General features: G+C 42.3%; 1 protein-coding gene across 5 annotated transcripts in view; it reads left to right on the top strand.

Moving 5' to 3' along the window:
- The first annotated feature begins 15,379 nt into the window (after nucleotides 1-15,379).
- The window catches only part of SPATS2L (spermatogenesis associated serine rich 2 like), a 158,545-nt gene continuing 154,133 nt past the window's right edge, over nucleotides 15,380-19,791 (top strand). For 3 of the 5 annotated variants that reach the window (XM_053918926.2, XM_053918922.2, XM_024563720.4), the window contains exon 1: nucleotides 15,380-15,507. The gene's annotated coding sequence lies outside the window, so the exon portion shown is untranslated. Of the gene's footprint in view, nucleotides 15,508-15,673; nucleotides 15,852-19,791 lie in introns of those variants that run through there. The other 2 variants (XM_053918927.2, XM_053918923.1) reach the window with 2 other exon arrangements.

The raw sequence follows: 19,791 nt of genomic DNA on the forward strand, positions 1-19,791 counted from the left end.
AGTGAGCAGACAAGCCTCAGGCTGGGAAAAATATTGGCAAATAATATACATCTGACGAAGAACTTGCATTCAGAATCTATAAAGAACTCTCAAAACAACACATTTTAAAAATGAGCAAAAGAAATGAACAGACACTTTACTAAAGAGTATATAGGGATGGTAGATAAACCCATGAACACATGTTCAAATTGTTAGTCAATGGGAAAATGCAAACTAAAACCACCTCTATTAGAATGGCTAAAATTAAAACTACTAACCATATAAAGTGTTGCTGAGGCTGTGGAAGAATTAGACTGTTAGTCGGGATGTAAATAATGCAAAACATCGGGAAAAGCTTGGTAGCGTCCTGTGAAGGCAAGCATACAACTACCCTGTAACGGAGTCATTCCATGCTTATTGACCTGCCCTAAGAGAAACGAAAACATCAGTCCACATAAAGACTTTCACACAAATATTTATAGCAGCTTTATTTGTAATAACTAAAAAATGAAAACAACACAGAGGTCAATCCACAGGTGTCTGAATAAACCAACTGTGGTACACAATATAATAGGATGCCAGTCAGCAATGAAAAGGAACGAACTGTTGATACATGAAGCAATCTGGAAAATTAAAATAATTATGCTGAATAAAAGAAGTCAGACCAAAAATTAATGAATGCATAATGTACAATCCATTTATATAAAATTGTAGAAAGTGGAAACTAGTCTATAGTGACAGAAATTGGACTGGCGTTTGCCTGGCAGTGGCCGGAGGGTGAGGGGCTGGGGGAGAAATTTCAAACGGACACAAAGAGGAAACTTTTGGGGGTTGAGACTATGCTCCTTATCTTGGTTGTGATAAAGGTGTCACAGATGTACGTATGTCGAAATATCAAATTGTAAAATATCAAATTTGCACAATCTATTGCATGTCAATTATACCTCAGTAAACTATTAAATAAATAACATTTAAATATGTTTGTTGAAAATAGCTAAGCCTGTTGTCATTTGACAATACTTTTTGATACCTCCATGCATGGAAATTATGAGATGTAACCCTCAAACTCCAAAGGCTTTCAAACTTGTTGAAGGCTCTAGTTGTGGAGTTGTGGGGTTGGTGCTGTAAGCGGGACATAATATATAGATTTAGGATCTAGAAATCTAGAGACAAGAACAGACTTATGAGCTGAAAATACAGATCCTAGAGTTAGGATATACTGAGCAAATAAAATAACTTACACAAAAAAGGTGATCCAAAAATAGATTATAGTAGGCCCCCCTCTTATCCACAGTTTTGCTTTTCACAGTGTTGATTACCCACAGTCAATGGCAGTCTGAAAATATTAAATGGAAAATGCCAAAAATAAACAATTCATAAATCGCATGGCATTCTGAGCAGTGTGATGAAATCTCTCGCCGTCCCACTCTGCACATCCCACGACGTAAAGCGCCCCTTTGTCCAGCGTATCCAAGCTGCATACAATCTCCACCCATTGTCACTTAGTAGCTATCTCACTTATCCAACTGACTGTCACAGTAGTGCAGTGTTTGTGCTCAAGTCACCCTTCTCTTACTCAGGAATGCCACATTCGCATACCTTATCTCACCATGCAGGCATTTTATCACCACAGATCATCACAAGAGGAAGGGAGAGGACAGTACAATAAAATACAAAATACTTTGAAAGAAGGAGAGAGACCACATTTACATAACTTTTATTATAGTGTATTGTATTGTTATAATTGTTCTACTTTATTGTTAGCTATTGTTGTTAATCTCTTACCATGCCTAACTTGTAAATTAGCTTTATCATAGGTGTATATGTATAGGGAAAAACATAGTACATACATAGGGTTCCCCACTATCCGCAGCTTCAGGCATCCACTGGGGGTCTTGGAACATGTACCCCATGGATAAGAGGGCACTCCTGTGTAGACTGAGGACAGAACACTGGGAGCAGCGACATTTAACAGTCAGAAGAAGGAAGACTCACTACTGTAAGACTGAAAAGAGTGAATCCAAGAGTTTGGATGAGAATCAGAGGGAGCACAGCGGAATAGAGCATTCTCAAAAGCAGGACAGTGTCCAATGATTCAAGGAGACCACAGAACAAGGAGTGAATAGCACCCACTGAGTTTGGCAACTAAGGGGTCTCTATGGCTTTGGTGAGAGCACTTTGCATGCCACTGCAGAGAGGAAGCCCGACACCAATGTGTTAATATGCTTGCCTTGTACTTCCGTTATTGTAAAGGAGTCAGAAAAGAAGCAGCTGGACATTTGAAGCATTCCTTCTCAGACAGAACTTTACAACACACTGGAGCAATCAAAAGATGACATTTGTGTGCCTAGACTTCTAGCTTTCACTTCTCGGCTCTTTCTTCTCCCCAGATCAACACAATTATACCCTCCTAATTTTCATCAGGCTCCATGGCAGTCATCACTTCATCATTCTTTTTCTCCTTCACTTAAGCCCTCTTGGCCCTTTATTTCTAGTTGCATTACTTTCCTTCAAGCTGCTGCTTGAAGAGTGGTCCCTGTCCACCATCTCCACTTCCTCACACTCCCTCCTCTCCTACCATCTTCAGGCACGCAGAAATTCAGGCCGGGTCTGGTGGGGGTTTGTAGTGCTACGGAAAGGTTGGCCTCGAGAGTTTGGTCGCCAGACTGCAAGACGCCGAATGTGCATTGATTTTCCAGTCGAGAAATGTCTGTAATCTTCAGTATCAGCGCAGCTCGCTCTTTAGTATAATGGCCGCCTGGTCCCCTGCCCTGGGATGGCCCTTTTGTGTTCAAGCTCCTGACTGCTCTCTGTAGACCCTCTGCTACCCTGCCTGTGGCTCAGTGGCAAAAGGAAATGCTTGGTGGCAGCTTTAGGGTTTGGACTTAAGTTTTTCTTTCTTTCAGAGTAGTGTCGCTCATTTGGCTTTTATCTGATGTCCTAGTCTTACCAGCTGTGCCTCTTCCTTCTTCCGCTATCTGGTACTAGAATTCTTGAAACAAAAATCCCCATTTCTGCTTCCTGTTCTTGAGTGCTTGGCTTGTTAGTTGGCTATATCAGACAAGAAGTTCAGCTGGTACCAAAATAGGGAATAACAATGGCTTACCCAAGATAGCAGTTTATTTTCCTCTCGTGTGAGAACACCCAGAGGTAGAAAGTCCATGGCTGCTATGATGACTCTTCTTTGGTCAGAGACCATGATTCTTTCTAGAACAATTTCCTTAGTACTGTTTCTATTTTCACAGTTGTCTTACAGCCTAAATTGGCTGTTGAAGCACCAGCCATCATTGTTTTCTTTCAAGGAAAAAGCAGGAGAAAAGGGGGACGTGGTAGCTTTTGGGTCTCTCACCTAATTGCTCAGCTTGGAAATGTTTGCCTTTCACATTATATCCTCCCTCCTCCCCGGTACCAGTGTCCTACTTTATTTCTCTGGCCCTAATATCTACTGATGGACTTCTATAAATCTAACTGCCCACGGATTATCTACCTGAGTCTTCACAGACTCTCTGCTTCCAGAGTTTCTATGACTATGCTGTGTCAACATAATGGTTTAAATTATTTGACTACCCCTAATTGACCTTCTATGCTGTTGACCCTAGGCTGGGACTTCCATCCTGTGAATTCCTGGTGAACAGTACTTTCCAGTATTGCCAAAGATGCTTGATGTTCTCCTAGGGAGAGAAAGATGAGTACATTGCACAAGGGGCAGGTGTGGCAAACAGCAGTGACGATCATCATGTGGGACAGAGACACATCGGATCTGAGGCCAGCCCCTCCTGGCCCTGTGAACTGCAGCTTCTCCCCCTTCTCCTTCCTCTTCTCCTTGTCTAATTAGTCATCATCTCTGAAACACACCCCTGCATCCAAGGCTTTCATTCCCAGTTTAGTAACGACATTGCTATCTTCTGAAATTTTTCCTCTTTGTGTCCTCCTTGGCTCAGAATCATTTTTCTGGTTATAAGTCTTCAGTCTGAGACTTCATCTTAGAAAGTGTGTTTTCTTGACTTTCTCCTTCACCTGTGCCATCTGACACTCACTCTCACTAATAGCATCCCTAGGCTCTCCCCTGAGACTGCTGATAAACAAGTTTGTTTGTTGATTTCCAGGAGTTTGCTGGAGCAGGCTCATATTGGCTTGAGAGAGCCAATTGTTAACTGAAAAATATATTAAATAAATATACATACAGAACTTCTTGTTGAACTGTTGGTAGCTTGCAATTGGCCATGGTAGGAGTATTTACAACATAGAAATTGGCAAATACTATAAATCAGGAACATTTTTGCCCCTGAAAGGTGGTTTACTAGCGCACCACTGCTTGTTTCTCCCTGTAATCGCCCCCTGTGGGCGTGCTCACGTGCACACACACGCCAGTCCCAACACCAAATCCTCTCTTCAGTCCACCTCAGCTTCCAGCTGCAGATAAACTTGTCACACTCACCTGTGCCCAGTGATCTACTATTTTAGTCCCTACCTTAAAACATTCACTTTTAACATTTGGTAATTTGAAAATACATTCTGGACCCTAAATAGACTTATCCAAAAAACTGTTGACCTCACTTTTTGAGAACTACTAATGTAGCCCATTTAATTCCTGTGAACTTAATATTTGGAGAAAGAGAGCCAGTTAATTATTAGAGATATTTCAGAAATATCTGTAACTGGTGCAAACCGCAATGATAAAGCTACACAAGCCAACCCAAATTATCAAGTTGCTTTGCCTTTGACAAAAACTCTATCAATTCAGATCATGCTGACCTCATGTCAATTGGGAACTCTGTTACATGTGTCTTTGAATAATAACAATGAAAAAATGAATTAATTATTATGTACTGCAGTATTTTAGCAAACAAAACCATTCAAAACATGGAAGGAAAAATACAAAGGAAGAAAAAGGCTAAGAACCACTAGACTATGAATTTTTAAAGAGCATGCCATTTTTTTTATTTTAAAAGAGCGAATGTGTATAACCACGTAGAGGTTGCTAACACAGTGACTAGAAGCACGGGCTGTGGGGAGAGTCTGCCTGGGTTCATGTTCGAGTTTTGCCCTTACTAGCTCTACAATTTAGGGCACGTTACTTACTCTCTCTACACCTCAGTTTTGCCATCTGTAAAATGGAAATGAAAGCATCTATCTTACATGATTATTATGAAACCAAAATTAAATAGCACATAAGATGCCTAGAATGGTGTCTGGCATGTAGTAAATAATTAATAAATATTTACTATCATTCTCATTATTAAAGCTCTTTTGGGGGTACTTAGGTATAATTGGCTGGGAACTGTGCCTCATGCTTCACATTTAATCTCCTGTAACCCTATGAGGTAAAAATTAAGTCTACTTAAGAGTAAGGAAATAGACCCTCCATGAAATGATGTAACTTTTCCAAGGTCCTGTGGCTACTGAGTGCGAGAGCTTGGCTCAACTGAGTTTAGGAGTTTTAATTTAAATGATAGAAAGATGTAAGACCACAACTTATATTGGTTTCCAAGCTGCCTGGATATTTGGTATTCTACTGGGAAATTCTTCCTTCATAGTCAACCGAACCCTTGCATGCTGTAGCATAAACCGTTCTTGTTCTGCCTTCAGCAGCAACAGAAAAGCTCATCAACATGCCTGTATTTCCACTTGACGGGTATTATTAAGTTGCCCTTCTGGCTTGCCTTCCTCGGGCTTTAAACACACACAGCTCCCACAGGTCTTCTTCATGAACTCTATTTGTTAACCATAGAATAAGCCCCACAGATGTATTTCCACTTTGTCTCACTCTAATTTTTGAATTAGACTTTAAATCTCAGGTTCATTATTAATGCAAGTAGGGCACAGTATCCTTTGGCTGCACCTCCTTCACTTATGAAGCAGCCAAATATCAGGGTCCTTTTCCCCTGTTCTGGATTTTCTTATTCCACCTTCCTGTGAAGGAGCTGCTGCCCACAGTGTGCTATAGTATTGTTAATAAGGATTTTTTTCAGTTTTCAAGTCTGCATATAATTTTGTTTCACAGGGGTGAGTCTAGGTTCACTTATATTTGGCTGTGCAATCGGGAAGACAAATGGCAGTGTGGACTGGCATTCTCACAAAGACGAACCTTGTATCATTGTTCATCATCCACTCATTCCCCTTGTCTGGGTCAGGCACGGGGCTAGGCATCAGGAGCAAAAGATGTTGTCCCTGCTTACAGGGAGTGCGTAAGCCTCCTTGGGCTGATAAATGCACCAGTTCCCAATTCTGATGAGAGGGCAGGAAGGTTCAGGAGTCACAGGAACATAGGAGAAAGGGTCAGGGAAGACACCCTGGAGTGTGGAAGTACTGGGTTCTGAAAAACAGTCCTGGGTAGCCAGTCAGAGACCCAGGCTCTGACTCCACTTTTATTATTAACTTTGTCATAATGGTTGAATTGTGCCCCCTCCAAAAAAAAAAAAATATGTTGGAGTCCTAACCACCCCCTGCCCCGTACCTTAGAATGTGACCTTATTTAAATATAAGTTCATTAAAATGAGGTCACTAGAGTGGGCTCTAATCCATGTCATTGGTGTCCTTATAAAAGGGAGAAGTTTGGACATGAAGACAGATGAATACAAAGGGAAGACACTGTGAAGAGACACAGGAAGAAGTCAGCCATCTTCCTGAAACAGATCTTCCCTCAGAAGGAAACAACCCTGTTGACCCCTTACCGTTGAACGTTGAACGTCCAGCTTCCAGGACAGTGATGCAATAAATTCCTCTGTTTAAACCGCCCACTCAGCCTGTGGTGCTTTGCTACGATAGCCCTGAAAAACTAATACGTCACTTCACTGTCATAAGCATACCTCACATCTCTGGGCCAACCCTAGGCAAGGCCACTACCACACATGGGAAATTTTGAGCGCCAGAGCACAACCAACCAGCAAAAAAAAAAAAAAAAAAAAAAAAAAAAAAAAGCCTGAATCTGCCTTTGACTCATTCACATGCTATGAACCAGAGGAAGCTTGAGGTTTCTTCAAATAGGGAGTTTGGGTGTAGTGTGGTGTCCAAAAGCACCACCAGGAAGCCTTTCTTTGTAAGGTAGGCAATGCACAATAATGTGGGGGATTTTAGAGTATGCGCTATACCCAATAAATAGGTAAAACGAAACTTTTTGGCAAGTAACCAATCAACATGGCACTATTTAAAGAAAGTGGTAAATAAGCTTAAAAGAAGATGTTCTATCTCATCTCTAGGCTTGTGACAAAACAACTCTTGGTAAGCAGAAGATGCCAGGACACGTCAGAACAGCTGAACGCCCGCATCCTGAAGGAATGATAGCCTTTTCACCTGTGACACACGCTGCTGCCATTTGTGTTCCTGTCGGCACAACTAAGGTTGAATGAACCTGGAATTATCTTCCTAGAATACATACTGACATGTAATCTTTAAAACAAAAACAAAACAAAACAAAACAAAACTCTTCTATTAGGTACATATCATTTCAGGCACCAGCTTCTGAGAAGAGGTTTTAAACATTAAAAAATCTGAGGCAGTGAAAAGATAACCTAATATTTAGCTCCTATAGAGACTAAGCAAGTTCAGCCAAAGGACATTGTTTCGTTTTTTTTGTTTCCAACATGTTTTGCCCTCAGGCCAGCAAGGTTATTCTTTCTCTTCTCACCCCAAGTCTTCCTGTTTTCTGGAAAATTTCCAAGCAGAACACTGGTTCCAGTTCAGAACAGCTCGATCCCCGGCCACTGGAACAGCAAGCGAGTGACTCACGCCTTTGGATTTGCCTCAGCGAGTCTTCCACAAGTCTCTGTTCCCCTGCCCATCCATTCCTCAACCCCTCGGCACTGGCCAGCGTCCACAGCGGGCTTTTCTTTCAGGCTCTCTTGACTTCTGTCCTTTTATTATTTTTGTTTAAAAATTAGAATTTTAAAGATGATAGACAGAGGGGAAAACAGCGTACAAAGTTAAACACGGAAGTCCAGTCAACAGTGTACATTCCCTCAGGATACATAGATTTCTGCCCTCTTACCCCCTTTATGGAGCACAGACTGTACATATTATTCTGACTTACTCTTATCACTAAAAAACATATCATTACCACTCTTTCATGTCAACAAATACATATTTCCCTCATTTTTAAACAGCAACTTATTATTACACAGTGTATATGTACCAAATGTATTTAACTATCTCTCTGTTCATAAATGTTGAGGTGTGGTCCAATTTTCTGACTCCTACAAATAATACTACAATTGACATACATGTAAATATATTTTGGCACACTTAGTATTTCAGTTGGACAGATTACTTGTAGTGGAAATGCACAAGTATATATGCATTCTTAATATTTATACATACTGTAAATGCTTTCCAAAAATGTTTTATCAATTCCAGTCAGTTCAGTATGAATGTTATTTTTTATACACACTCACCAACACTTGATATTAAAACATTTTTCTAATCTGACAAGTAAAAAATGCTATTTTTTTATTTTGAAGTTTTTTTAAATTATATTTTATTGATTATGCTATCACAGTTTCCTGATTTTTCCACTTTTGCCCCCCCTCCACCAACACACCCTACACACTCAGGCAATCATCCCACCATTGTTCATGCCCATGGGTCATGTGTGTAAGTTCTTTGGCTGCTCCATTTCCTATACTGTACTTTACATCTCCATGGCTATTCTGTAACTACCTATATGTACTTCTTAATCCCCTCACCTCTTCACCTATTCTCCCTGACTCCTCTCCCATCTGGCAACCATCTGGCAACTAACTTCTTTTCCCTTGGTACTTTTAAGATTCTTTCTTTATCTTTAACCTTTAATCTTTTAATTATGATGTGTCTTGGCATTGGCCTCTTTGCATCCATCATAATTGGGATTCTCTGTGCTTCCTGGACTTGCTTGTCTATCTTCACCAAATTAGGAAGGTTTTCTTTCACTATTTCTTCAGATAGACTTCCAATTTTTCTTGTTCTTTCTCTTCTCCTTCTGATACCCTTATGATGTGAATGTTGTCACAGGGGCTGTTTATACTATCCTCATTTTTTGGATTCTTTTTTCTCCTTATTCTGTGTGGTTGGTTTTTGCTTCCTTATGTTCCAAATCATTGATTTGATTCTCAGTTCCATCCATTCCACTGTTGTTTCCCTGTAAATTGTTCTTCATTTCAATTACTGTATCCTTCGTTTCTGACTTGGTCTTTTTATGCTGCTGAGGTCCTCACTAAATTGCTTGAGCATCCTCATAAACAGTGTTTTGAACTCTGCATCTGACAGATTGCTTATTTCCATTTAGTTTAGCTCTTTTGCTGGGGTTTTGATCTGTTCTTTCATTTGGGCCATGCTTCTTTGTCTCCTCATTTTGGCAGCCTCCCTGTGTCTGTTTCTATGTACTAGGTAGAGCTGTTTTGCCTCCGTGTGTCAGTAGTGTGGCCTAATGTAGTAGGTGTCCTGTAGGGTCCAGCGCACAGCCTCCTCTATCACCCAAGCTGGGTACTTGATGTGCGCTGTTTGTGTGAGCTGAGTACACCCTCCTCTTGTAGTTGAGCCTTGGTTGCTGTTGGCAGATCAATGGGAAAGATTTACCCAGGCCAGTTAGTTGCAAGGACTGGCTGTGGCCACTGACCACCAACCTCTACAGTCTGTGGAGGATCAGCTGTGCAGGGTGGTGGTACACCTACATGGTCTGTAGCTGTCCATGGGGTGCACTGGCCCTGGGGTTTTCTGGGCGGTGCAGGCCAAGGTCAGCCCCCACCTGTGTTTTGCCCAGGACACCCTGCCTGAGCTGTAAGACAATCTGAGATGTCTGCTACTTGTGCTGGGCTTGGAGATTCCCAGATGAAGCCAAGCTGTGAATCTAACCTGGCTGCCACTAGGGCTCACTGAAGCCAGCAGTTGCTTGTTTGATAGGATTTAGGATTTATTTTAGAAAGCAACTTGGGTGGGCCCATAAGTTAGTTGGGGCAGAACTTCTGGGGTTCTCCAGGGCCTGTGGTCAAACAGTGTTAGCCAGGTTGTTGGAGTCTCAGATACAGCACCAGTTTAACGGTTCTGTGGGGGAAGGGTTTAGGAAAGGAACAATGGCCTCTGCTCACCTTGATGCCAGACACTTCAGTTTCTTGGTGCCTTTCAAGATGCTACCCTGGTGATGAGAGGAAGTCTGAGTAGGTGAGTCCGTGTGTAGTACTTCATGGGGAACTGCTTGGAGCTCTAGCAGTTTCTTCCACCAGTTCAATCCCTGCTGGTTTTTGCAGCCAGAAAATTGGGGACTTATCTTCCCGGCACTGGAATCCTGGGCTGGGGGGGCTGATGTGGGTCTGGGACTCCTTGTTCCAAGATGGCCATCCCAAACTTTTATCCATGTGGGTGTTAGACCAGTCTGTTCCACATCTGTGCCCCTCCTACCAGTCTGGATGGATGTGGTTTCTTTAATTCCATAGTTGTCAGACTTCCATTAAAGTCAATTTCATAGTTATCAAACTTCCATTCAGCTTAATTTCTGACACTTTTGAGTGATGGTTGTTCTATATTTTAGTTGTAATTTCGATGTAGTTGGGCGAAGAGGTGAGCCATTCTGCCTATACCACCATCTTGACTGGAAGTCCAAAAATGCTATTTTTTCATTTACACTCTGATCATTGGTAAGTGTGTTTTTATATGCTTACTAGCACATATTCTTTCTTCTGAGAATTACCTCTTCCTATCCTGGGTCCATTTTCTTATTTTGCTGTTTCTCTTTTTCATCTTGATTTTTAGAAGCTATTTGTTATTTTGCATATTACTGCTTCCTGTTGTGTATGCCCATTAAATAACATTGTTCATGGTACCCTTCACTGTATAGAAAGGTTGTGGGATTTTTTTAGTCAAATATGTTTATTCTTTTCTGTTAGTTTCTGGAGTTTTATTCATGATATTTCTGACTAGTATTATAAAGATAACCAATATTATCTTAAAATCTCTTATATTTTCTTTTAGTCTTTTATAGTTTTCTTTAATTATTAATTTTTTATAGAAATTAATTTACAAGAAATTAGTTGTTATTTCTTTGTTTAATTGTTGTAATTGTTAAATCCCTCTGGATTTTCCCCCTTGAAATATGGGCTAAGATCACATATAAGTTATACTTAATGCAACAGGCTTTTGTTTTTCTTTTTTTTACTAACATTTCAATGTGGGTTTTCAGCAAGTAGACACCATAGAATGACTCAGAGACTAGAGCCCCTTCTATCCTGTGTTTCTACCCTCCTCTGGGTAAAGAGTCAACAAGTTGCTGCATGCAACAACACAAACCCACTGCCTGTTTTTGTAAATAAAGTTTTATTGGAACACAACTATGTCCATTTGTTTACATAGTGTCTATGACCCCTTTCCTGTAAAACAGCGTAGTTGAGTAGTTGCAATACAGACCAATGACCCACAAACATTAAAACCTATAATGCTTGCTATATATATAGTACTTTACAGAAAAAGTTTGCTGGCTTCTGCTCTGATGTCTCAGAGTCCTTAGTTTCCATATGGCCAATGGAGGAGAGAGATCACGCTGGAGGTTTTCCATGGTTGGGAACTGGAAGTGGAGTACAAAGTTTTCATCTACATTTCACTGGTCAGAATTCAGTCACTTGGCCTCACCTCACTACCATATTTTGCCGTGTATAAGGCACACTTATGTTTATGGCCCAAACTTTCAAGCAAAACTTTTGTTTTAATTTTTAATTCAAGTTTTTATTTCTTTATATTTAGATACTTGGTTTTTGTATTACAGAGGAATTTTAGTTTTTATTTTTGAACATATACAGTACAAAAAAACTTACGTAACAAATTATTACAAAACACAAGAACAGATACAAGGTATAAGATATTTGGTATTACAAAACCAATTATTGTATTCCAGGGTATTATTTTGTATATGGATATTGTTATTGTTTTCTAAAGTACACTTTTAATGCATAAGCAAAAATGAAAGAGTTAAAAACATTAACACAGACACAGAATAAGTACTACCCATGTATAATGCACATTCTTATTTTTTCCTCAAAAATTTGGGCAGAAAAGTGAGCATTATACACAGCAAAATATGGTACATGGGAGGCTGGAAAATGTGAATTAGCTGTGCATCCAGGAAAAAAGAGAAACAGATTTATAGATTTATTAGCCATTCTCTGCCACGGTGTGCCCTGTAATTATTTGTTTCTTTCCTACTGCCTATTTTTAATTAGAATAGGTTAGATTATGCTGCAGAAACAAACAACCCCTAAATCTCAGTAGGTGAGAACAACAAAGGTTTATTTCTCATTCATACCACATATCCATAAAGGGTAGCAGAGGTGGCATTGCTCATTGTTGTCATTCACTCCAGTCCAACGGAGCAGCCACTACCAGCCACACTGTTGGCTGCAGTTCTAGAGGGAAAAGAGAATGTGGTGATGCACGTACTCATTCTTAACTTCTGCCCAGAACGGACAGCTCATCACTTCCATCCACCTTTCATTGGCTGAAACAGAACTACACTGTACTTCAGTAGGGTGGGGAAGTGCAATTCTATCATGTGTTTCAAAGGAAACAGAGCTGGAGTATTTGTGAACAGCAGCCCAGATGAACACCACACTCACACACACAGACCACATTCGTTGCTTGCCTGCGGGAGGTCACCCAGATTTCACCCAGTCTTTGCACCCAGTCAAAGTCAAGGAACTCTAGATGACAAACCCTCCAGCAGGTCTGAATAGTGGTCTGGAGCCTAGCAACTAAAATCACTGTCTGTTCCTGCCAAAATTCTAACAGAGACAAATGACCATGGCCTAAAACAGGCTTGTGAGATCTGAGCTACTTCCATGGATGTGAACCCTGCTCTGAATGACCATGCCTAGAGAATCAGGAACACAGGACGATCTAGGGGTGAGAAGTAGAGAACGTGGCATTTTGCTGAAACCAGTACTGCAGGGAAACAGCCTCATTGAAAGACACGTCACTGTTCCCCCACACTCACAATTAGGCACATTGGATAAAGAGTGTAGCGGACAATGTGGGGGAAAGCAGCAGACACAGATTAAAAAGATCATGGAAATATTAAAATATATAAACTAATATTTTGTTTACTTGCTTAAGAAAGGACCCTCGCTTTTCTATTTAGTTTTGAAAATAGTAAAAAACAATTCATGGATTATAATTATAAAGAAACATTTTGAACAGGAGAACATGCTACCATTAGACAGATAACCCCCTGATAAAAATTTTAAATAATGTAATTTTTCAAGTAAGTTTTCAATATCTGATGCCTTCAATAATATACATTTTTTTCATATTCTATTTCTTTGGATTTGCATATCTCTGTGTAATTACAGGAATGTAACTCATGTTTTTAAAATCATTTATGCTTAACTCATCAAATCCTGCTTTGTTAATTATTTGATGTGCAAGAAGTTTTTACATACTTTTCAATATGCATTTTAAACCCTCTCTCCAAGAAACAGAAATTTTCATTTTTTTTCCAGAGCAAATTAATTTAAACAGCAAACAATTTAAGTTTGTCTTGAAACACACTCTATGAAACTTTTGAAAGTCTTATTTCTTTTGCTAGGTCCCTTAGCTAACTCTTGAAAGCTACAATTATTTCCTTCAGTTACTTTATAGTTATCTTTTTATGGGCTAGGCCACCATTCCCAGAAGAGAATTCATATTAGTCTACTTTGTGGTACAGTGGCTACTACTACACTCCTATTTGTTTTTTTCATTAATTCAATGCTTTAACATTTTTGCTCTCAACACACATATCAGTTCTTCTTATGGCTACTACCCACTAACTGGGAAATAGCCCTCAAATGTAAAAGGTTATGGGTGGGCTTCTAAAACTCTTCCCTGTAGTCATATCCAGTTCTTAGAAATGTTTTTCTTTCAGACTTTACAAAACAAGTTAGATTTGGAGTCCTGGCAAGATTATGAATTTATAGAAGAAAAAAATGAAGACTGAGCTCAATGTCATTTCCAAAACCCTTCTCAGGAAAGTAGTAATTTGTTATTCATTTTGGAATTCTAATTATGGGAGGAAACCCAAAAAAACTTAAATTATACTGGTGGAGAGCCTAAAGAGTGTATCAAATTCCAAGTCAAATTGTTATAAATTACCTTTTCCACCTAAATTAATAAGCAATATGAGGTTTACTTTTTATATGTATATGTCATATGGCTTCTAGAAGCAAGTTTTCCTATGTACAGCATAGGCAAGGCCAGATTATGTAGGTTCAAATCCTCCCTCCATCATTTACTGGCTAAATATTAATAATTTAGGTAAGTTATTTAATTTCTCTGTGCCTCAGTTTATCTGTAAAAACAGACAAAAGAGGTACATACCTACCTAAAAGGATTGTTTGAAGGATTAAAGGGATTCTTATAAAGCACTTACAAATGCTTGTTAAATAAATTATATGATCCATCATACACCCACCCAGCGTAAAGAGAACCACTACCACAAGTCACATAAGAAAATGTATTCCTTTACTTTTAGCCCCTCTATTTCCTATCACGGCTGTGCTTTGTCAACTGGAGCATTCTATGTTAGCAGATTTGAACTTTGCCAGAAAGGTGTTTGTATTTTATTTCGAATTATGATTCTTGAGCATCGGGTGATAATACCATTCTGCTGTACACTCAGGGGCTCCTTAGAGTTTGGAGCATGAAAAACATCAACAACTATGGTCTGATATTTGTAAGGGGCTTTGATATCCAAGGAGGCACTCAGAAACAGTTACGGTATTCAAAAAAACCAGAGGCTAAGAACTCATCCTTTAGGGGGAAGAAAAACTGAATTGGAGAGCTGCCTGTTATTTCACTCTACTGCCTTTGGAAGAAGAGGTGTGTTATCTAAAGTGCTTCCATCATGAATAATGACTGAGAAACTGCCGTTACTCTCCCTACGACAGTCCTCCCAGGCAGAAACCCATGGGCTGATGCCGGCGTGTGGATCTGCAACTCGGTTATTACACACGTTGAGAGCAGCCCGTCTCCAGAAGCCCCGTGTGCACGGGCAGCGGAAGGGAGGGGCCAGAACACTCCGTGTTAGCGGGGCTTCTAGGGTCACACCCGAATCCCAGTACTTTTTCCGTGACTAGTTCTTCAGATCATTTCGGAATCCGCTCCCTTTGTTTACATTTGGAGCTTGGCTCAGCCCCAGAAACCATTAGTACCTTCTAAAAGGAGAAGTACCGTGTCTCCGTCGGCAGTGCGGAGGGGCGGGGGGGAGCAAAGTTCATTCTCCTGGCTATGGGAGGATGCCTCTCCTGCAACACGTGTCGGTGGTGACAAAATCTTTCAATAACAGGGCCAGTTTAAGTGAGGTGGGGGTTTGGGGAAAGGCGAGACGGTTGGTGTGGGGCAAGCAAGCAAAGTGCGGAAGCTGTACGGGGATTCTTCTAGAAAGTGGGGTGGGAAAGGAGCTAGGGAGGGCGTGTGGAGGGAAGGGATCTGTGGCAGAACGTGCGTGTGAGCGGATACAAAACCCGAGAGAGGCGTGAGCAGAGCTGTGTGTGCGAGCGGGAGCGAGGGGCGCCGGCTCGGGGTGTGTGCGCCTGGGTGAGTGACACTGAGGGGCGGGCTGGCCGGCCGACCAGCGGGCGGGGGCAGCCTGCGAGGGGCGGGAGTGTCCCTGCGTGGAGCCGGCCGACCTGGAGTTGTGTCAGTGAAGGAATCCAGTCGGGGGCTGAGCGGGCAGAGCAGGCTGAGCCCTCCGCCGCGAGCGCCGGCAGCGCGGGGCGAGCTCCGGACCGCGCGCGCGGCCCAGGCGGCGGCTCCCTCTCTGCCTGCCCTCCGCGCCACAGGGGCCGCCACCTCCGCTGTGCCTGCCCCCCCCACCCCGCGACCGCGCCCCCGATCCCGGTCCCCGGCCCGGGACAGAGTGCCGGGCGATCGGCACAGAGGTAAGCCCGGGACCCTGGCCACCGCCGCCTGGGATTCCCTTCCCGCCCTCCGGGGCCGAGTAGGGACACCGGACTCGGACGGACGCGACGGGGCCCGAGCGGCTGGGACGTGGGCTGAGTCCGGGTCGCAGGTTCGGCCGCCTGGGCCGCCCAACCCCCCGCTGCCTCCTGGGGCGCTGGGTGTGGCCCAGCTCGGTGCCGACGCCGGCTGGCGGCGCGGACCGGACGCGGAGGTCGCGGTCCTTCCTTTCTCTGGCCCGCGCGATCCGGCCGCCGGGCGGGCGAGCGGGAGGAGGCTCTCGGTCCGCTGCAGGTCTGAGCTCCCTGGGCGAGCGTGTGGCCGCTGTGCTCCGACGTGGACCCGCCGCCCGGGATCTGAATCCGCCGCGGTCCCTGATCTGCCCTTCCCGGCGCGAGCGCCCCCTTCTACTGGCAGAGCGGAGCGCGACCCACCCCCTCCCGCCAGCGGTCAGCTGCCAGCAGAGGAGCTGCGGCCTCGGCAGGACCAGCCCGCCCCGATAGTGGCCCCCGCGCCCCTGGGCGCGGGTGGAAGCGGGATGCATCGGCCCCGTGCCCCCGAACTCGCTGCGATTGCGGGCTGGGTGACAGGAGGAGAAGCCAAGAGACCTGGCCGCGCTGGACGAAGCGGTCGCGCTGCGGTGTCTGGGCGGGTGGACCCGGAGTCCGCAGGCAGCGGCCCGGGCTCGGGATTGTGCTCCTGGTGGACCAAGCCCAGGACAGCGGTTGTTTCCGAGGTCCGGGAAGGGTTCGTCGCTCTCTCTCCACCGCTCGCTCGCACTCTCCTGCCGGCTCGCACTCTGCTCCTCGCTGGCACTCTGTTCGGTTGTTAGTACTTAATACACACGTAGGAGGTGAAGGGCTGAGACTTTACCTGGACAGGGATGCGTCCAAAGCCTCCCATCTACACGCGTGGAGGTTTCCTGTTCTTGGGGGGTTGGTGTGTTTGTGAACTTCATAAGCTTTCAGTTCCCAGCATTCCTGATTTCAGTGGATGCCAAGGTTTTGGAGACCTGACGCTGTAATGGTTCTTTTTTTTTTGTACAGCATTTTCCTTTGAGTATATTACAGAATCTGTGGCTTGAGAACTAATGAACTTCAAACACAGCCTCTTTATTTACATAAAATATTCTGTAATCGATTCACATGGTTATTTAAAATTTTTTTTTAATGTTTCATTAGGAACTTTTACTCCTTCCTTCACAAGTAAGAAAAAAAATGAAATTTTAGAACCTATGCAGAAGAAGAGGCCTTAAGCCAGTATTTGAAAGAGTAGAGTCGTGTGACCTTTATGACATCGTTTTAGTTTGTCTTAGTGGAATGATTCATGGCCATTCTGATTATGTTTTCTAGAGATAAAGCAGATTGCAATATAGCAGGGGGAAAAGGATAGGAAGTCAAAAATTGCTTTATTCAGAAAAAAAAGAATAGTCAAGTAACAAATCCAGTTATTTTGAAAGATAAAATAAAAGCTGAAGTTGCCTTCTGGGTAAGGTATTTCATTGGTCTTATAAAATTGTATCACTTAACCAGAAAGCAGTGTATTGTGTGGATGGGGGCAGTAACTGTAGTGTTTAAAAATAACTGTATAAGATAATATTTGATGGGTCTTTAACTGGGGGAAAAATCAACTTTGGGAATGATATTCTATTTGGACAAGGCATTTACTGCTGCAGTCTCTAATTAGAGTTTTGGATAAAACTCAAGCTTTGTAAAAACCTATTTTTATGGAGCAGCAGAACAAAAAGCCTGTAAAATTCTGTGTCTTTGTGGTTTTAAACACACACACAGACACACACAAACTAGACTAGCCCCACAGATAATTTGCATAAAAAATACAATCACTTGAATGCAGAGAATATTTAAGAGGATAGTAAAAATACAACATCTGGGAAAGGTCTGTATTAAATGGTAATTTTCTTTCTTTAATCCCTGCCTTTGAAAATATTAGATTATTTCCTAGGAATCAACTTAGTTTAATATACTTATTTGGACAGGCAAAAGGATCAATACTCCCTTTGTATTCATTTTGTTTTAGAGAGGCCCCTAATGAAAGTCTTCATGATCAGTTCTGTGCTCCCACTGATTTTCATGTGGTCCTTGTCGGGGTAGGTACCTATGGGCTATGAAGCTGCTTTGCCATCTCTGAAATGACCAGGGGAAGAAAATGCTTAGGCCACATCATTGCAGTCTTGTAGTACTGCCAATCAGAAGAGCTCGCAGGTCAGAAGTTAATCTTGAGATCCAGCTCATTTTTGGTTCTAAGTTTTTTCAGTTTCAGTCTCTGATCACAGAACTGTGCTGTCATTAATAATGACTATTGATTTACGGCTTTTTTGTTGAAGGTGCTTAGGTGGTCTTCATTCTACTACCTTTACACAATTTTAATCAGCCTCTTGTGAGGTGAGCTGGGACAGGAACTTCTGGTTTTGTTTGATAAAAAGGGTGAAGTTGAGGTTGCTCGTGGTGCGATCTAAGCTACTGCCACCTGTCTCACGATGTGATTAGCACGGGGTAGGTTCCAAACGCATTAAACAGGCACAGCTTACTCACTGCTCCTTAGTACTTCTTTCCGGCTCATCTTCGGTAGACCTGTTACTATTATTTGACTGTGACAATTGAATCATACGACTGCTATAATTTTTGTAGGCAGAACAGTGGCTTTTATAAACATGACGGAGGACATGAAGGCAGAAATAGAATATGACAAAGTGATGGAGTCTGTTTATTGATCTCTAAATGATTGTGCATAATTCAGCTAATCAATTCATTCTCACTGTTCTGTCTTACCATGTAATCACACAATTAAATTATGATTTTCATGAGACAGTTAATAACCCAGTACACATAGTTATAGAAGGAAAACAAACCTTTTTTTTCCTTCCCTTTTTTAAAGTTGTCTGCTGTGAAGGTGTTATTTCCTTGACACATCAGTGGCTAATTTGGATTTGTGATGCTTGTTATGTAAATAGGCCATATGTTGAATTCCTACAGAAGTTTATGCGTTCCCTGTTGTGATGCTGGACAGGATCCGCTACGTACCACATCTAAGAAAATTAGCCTGTGAGGATGATTTCTCTTTGCTATTTATATCATTTCTATTACTTTTGTTTAATAGTATTACCTAATAAAAAATTCTTCAATGTGATGGTGTCATCTGTCCTTACATCATATTAATCTCTGGTGCTGACACAAACCCCTTACTCACTGTGCACCAGTTTTACCTGACTTTTCACAGTGGATGTCCCGCTGTCAGGCTAAGAGGCCTCCTCCTGACAACTAACTTTTTGTGCTCTCTGCTAAACCTTCTCCTTTCTCAACGAAAAGACTTTCCTTTTCTTGATGGCCTCAGCATTCTCTTCATCAGCCAGACTTGAGACCTAGGAACTGTCCCCGACTCCTCTCCCTTTCATCCCCTCAGTAAATCTAGGCATCCAGTCATCAACTCTTCCTTTGTGACCATTTCTCTGAGCCGGCCCTCTCTTCCCTTTGTATTCCTCATTTGCCCCTGATAGCCCAGGCCTGCAGCTGTCAATCACAGTGTTCGAGGATCAGTACAGTCTCCTACATCCTGGTCTCTCTGTACTTGAGCATTCCCCCCTTCTGCGCACTTCCGCCACATCGACCTTCCTAAAACTTTTCTTCTTAGAACTCTTCTCCAAGGATTGTCTCACAGGAAGCCTGTGTTGAAGTCAGGTTTATCTGATTCTAAACGTAGTGCTCTTTCTATAAGTTAAAATACTTTCCATGCCCCCCCCCAAATTGCCTTTGGCATGAAGTCTGACCTCTCAGCCTGGTTTAATGTACCTCAGAGTCTTGCCCAAATTTAGCTATGCAACTTTATTTTATACTTCTCCAGCATGAATCTTTATTCTGGCTCATTGGTTCTCACTGGCTTCGAAGATGACTTTGTACCCTTTTG

This window comes from Desmodus rotundus, chromosome 2 (genome assembly GCF_022682495.2).
Source record: "Desmodus rotundus isolate HL8 chromosome 2, HLdesRot8A.1, whole genome shotgun sequence".
Lineage (NCBI taxonomy): Eukaryota > Metazoa > Chordata > Mammalia > Chiroptera > Phyllostomidae > Desmodus > Desmodus rotundus.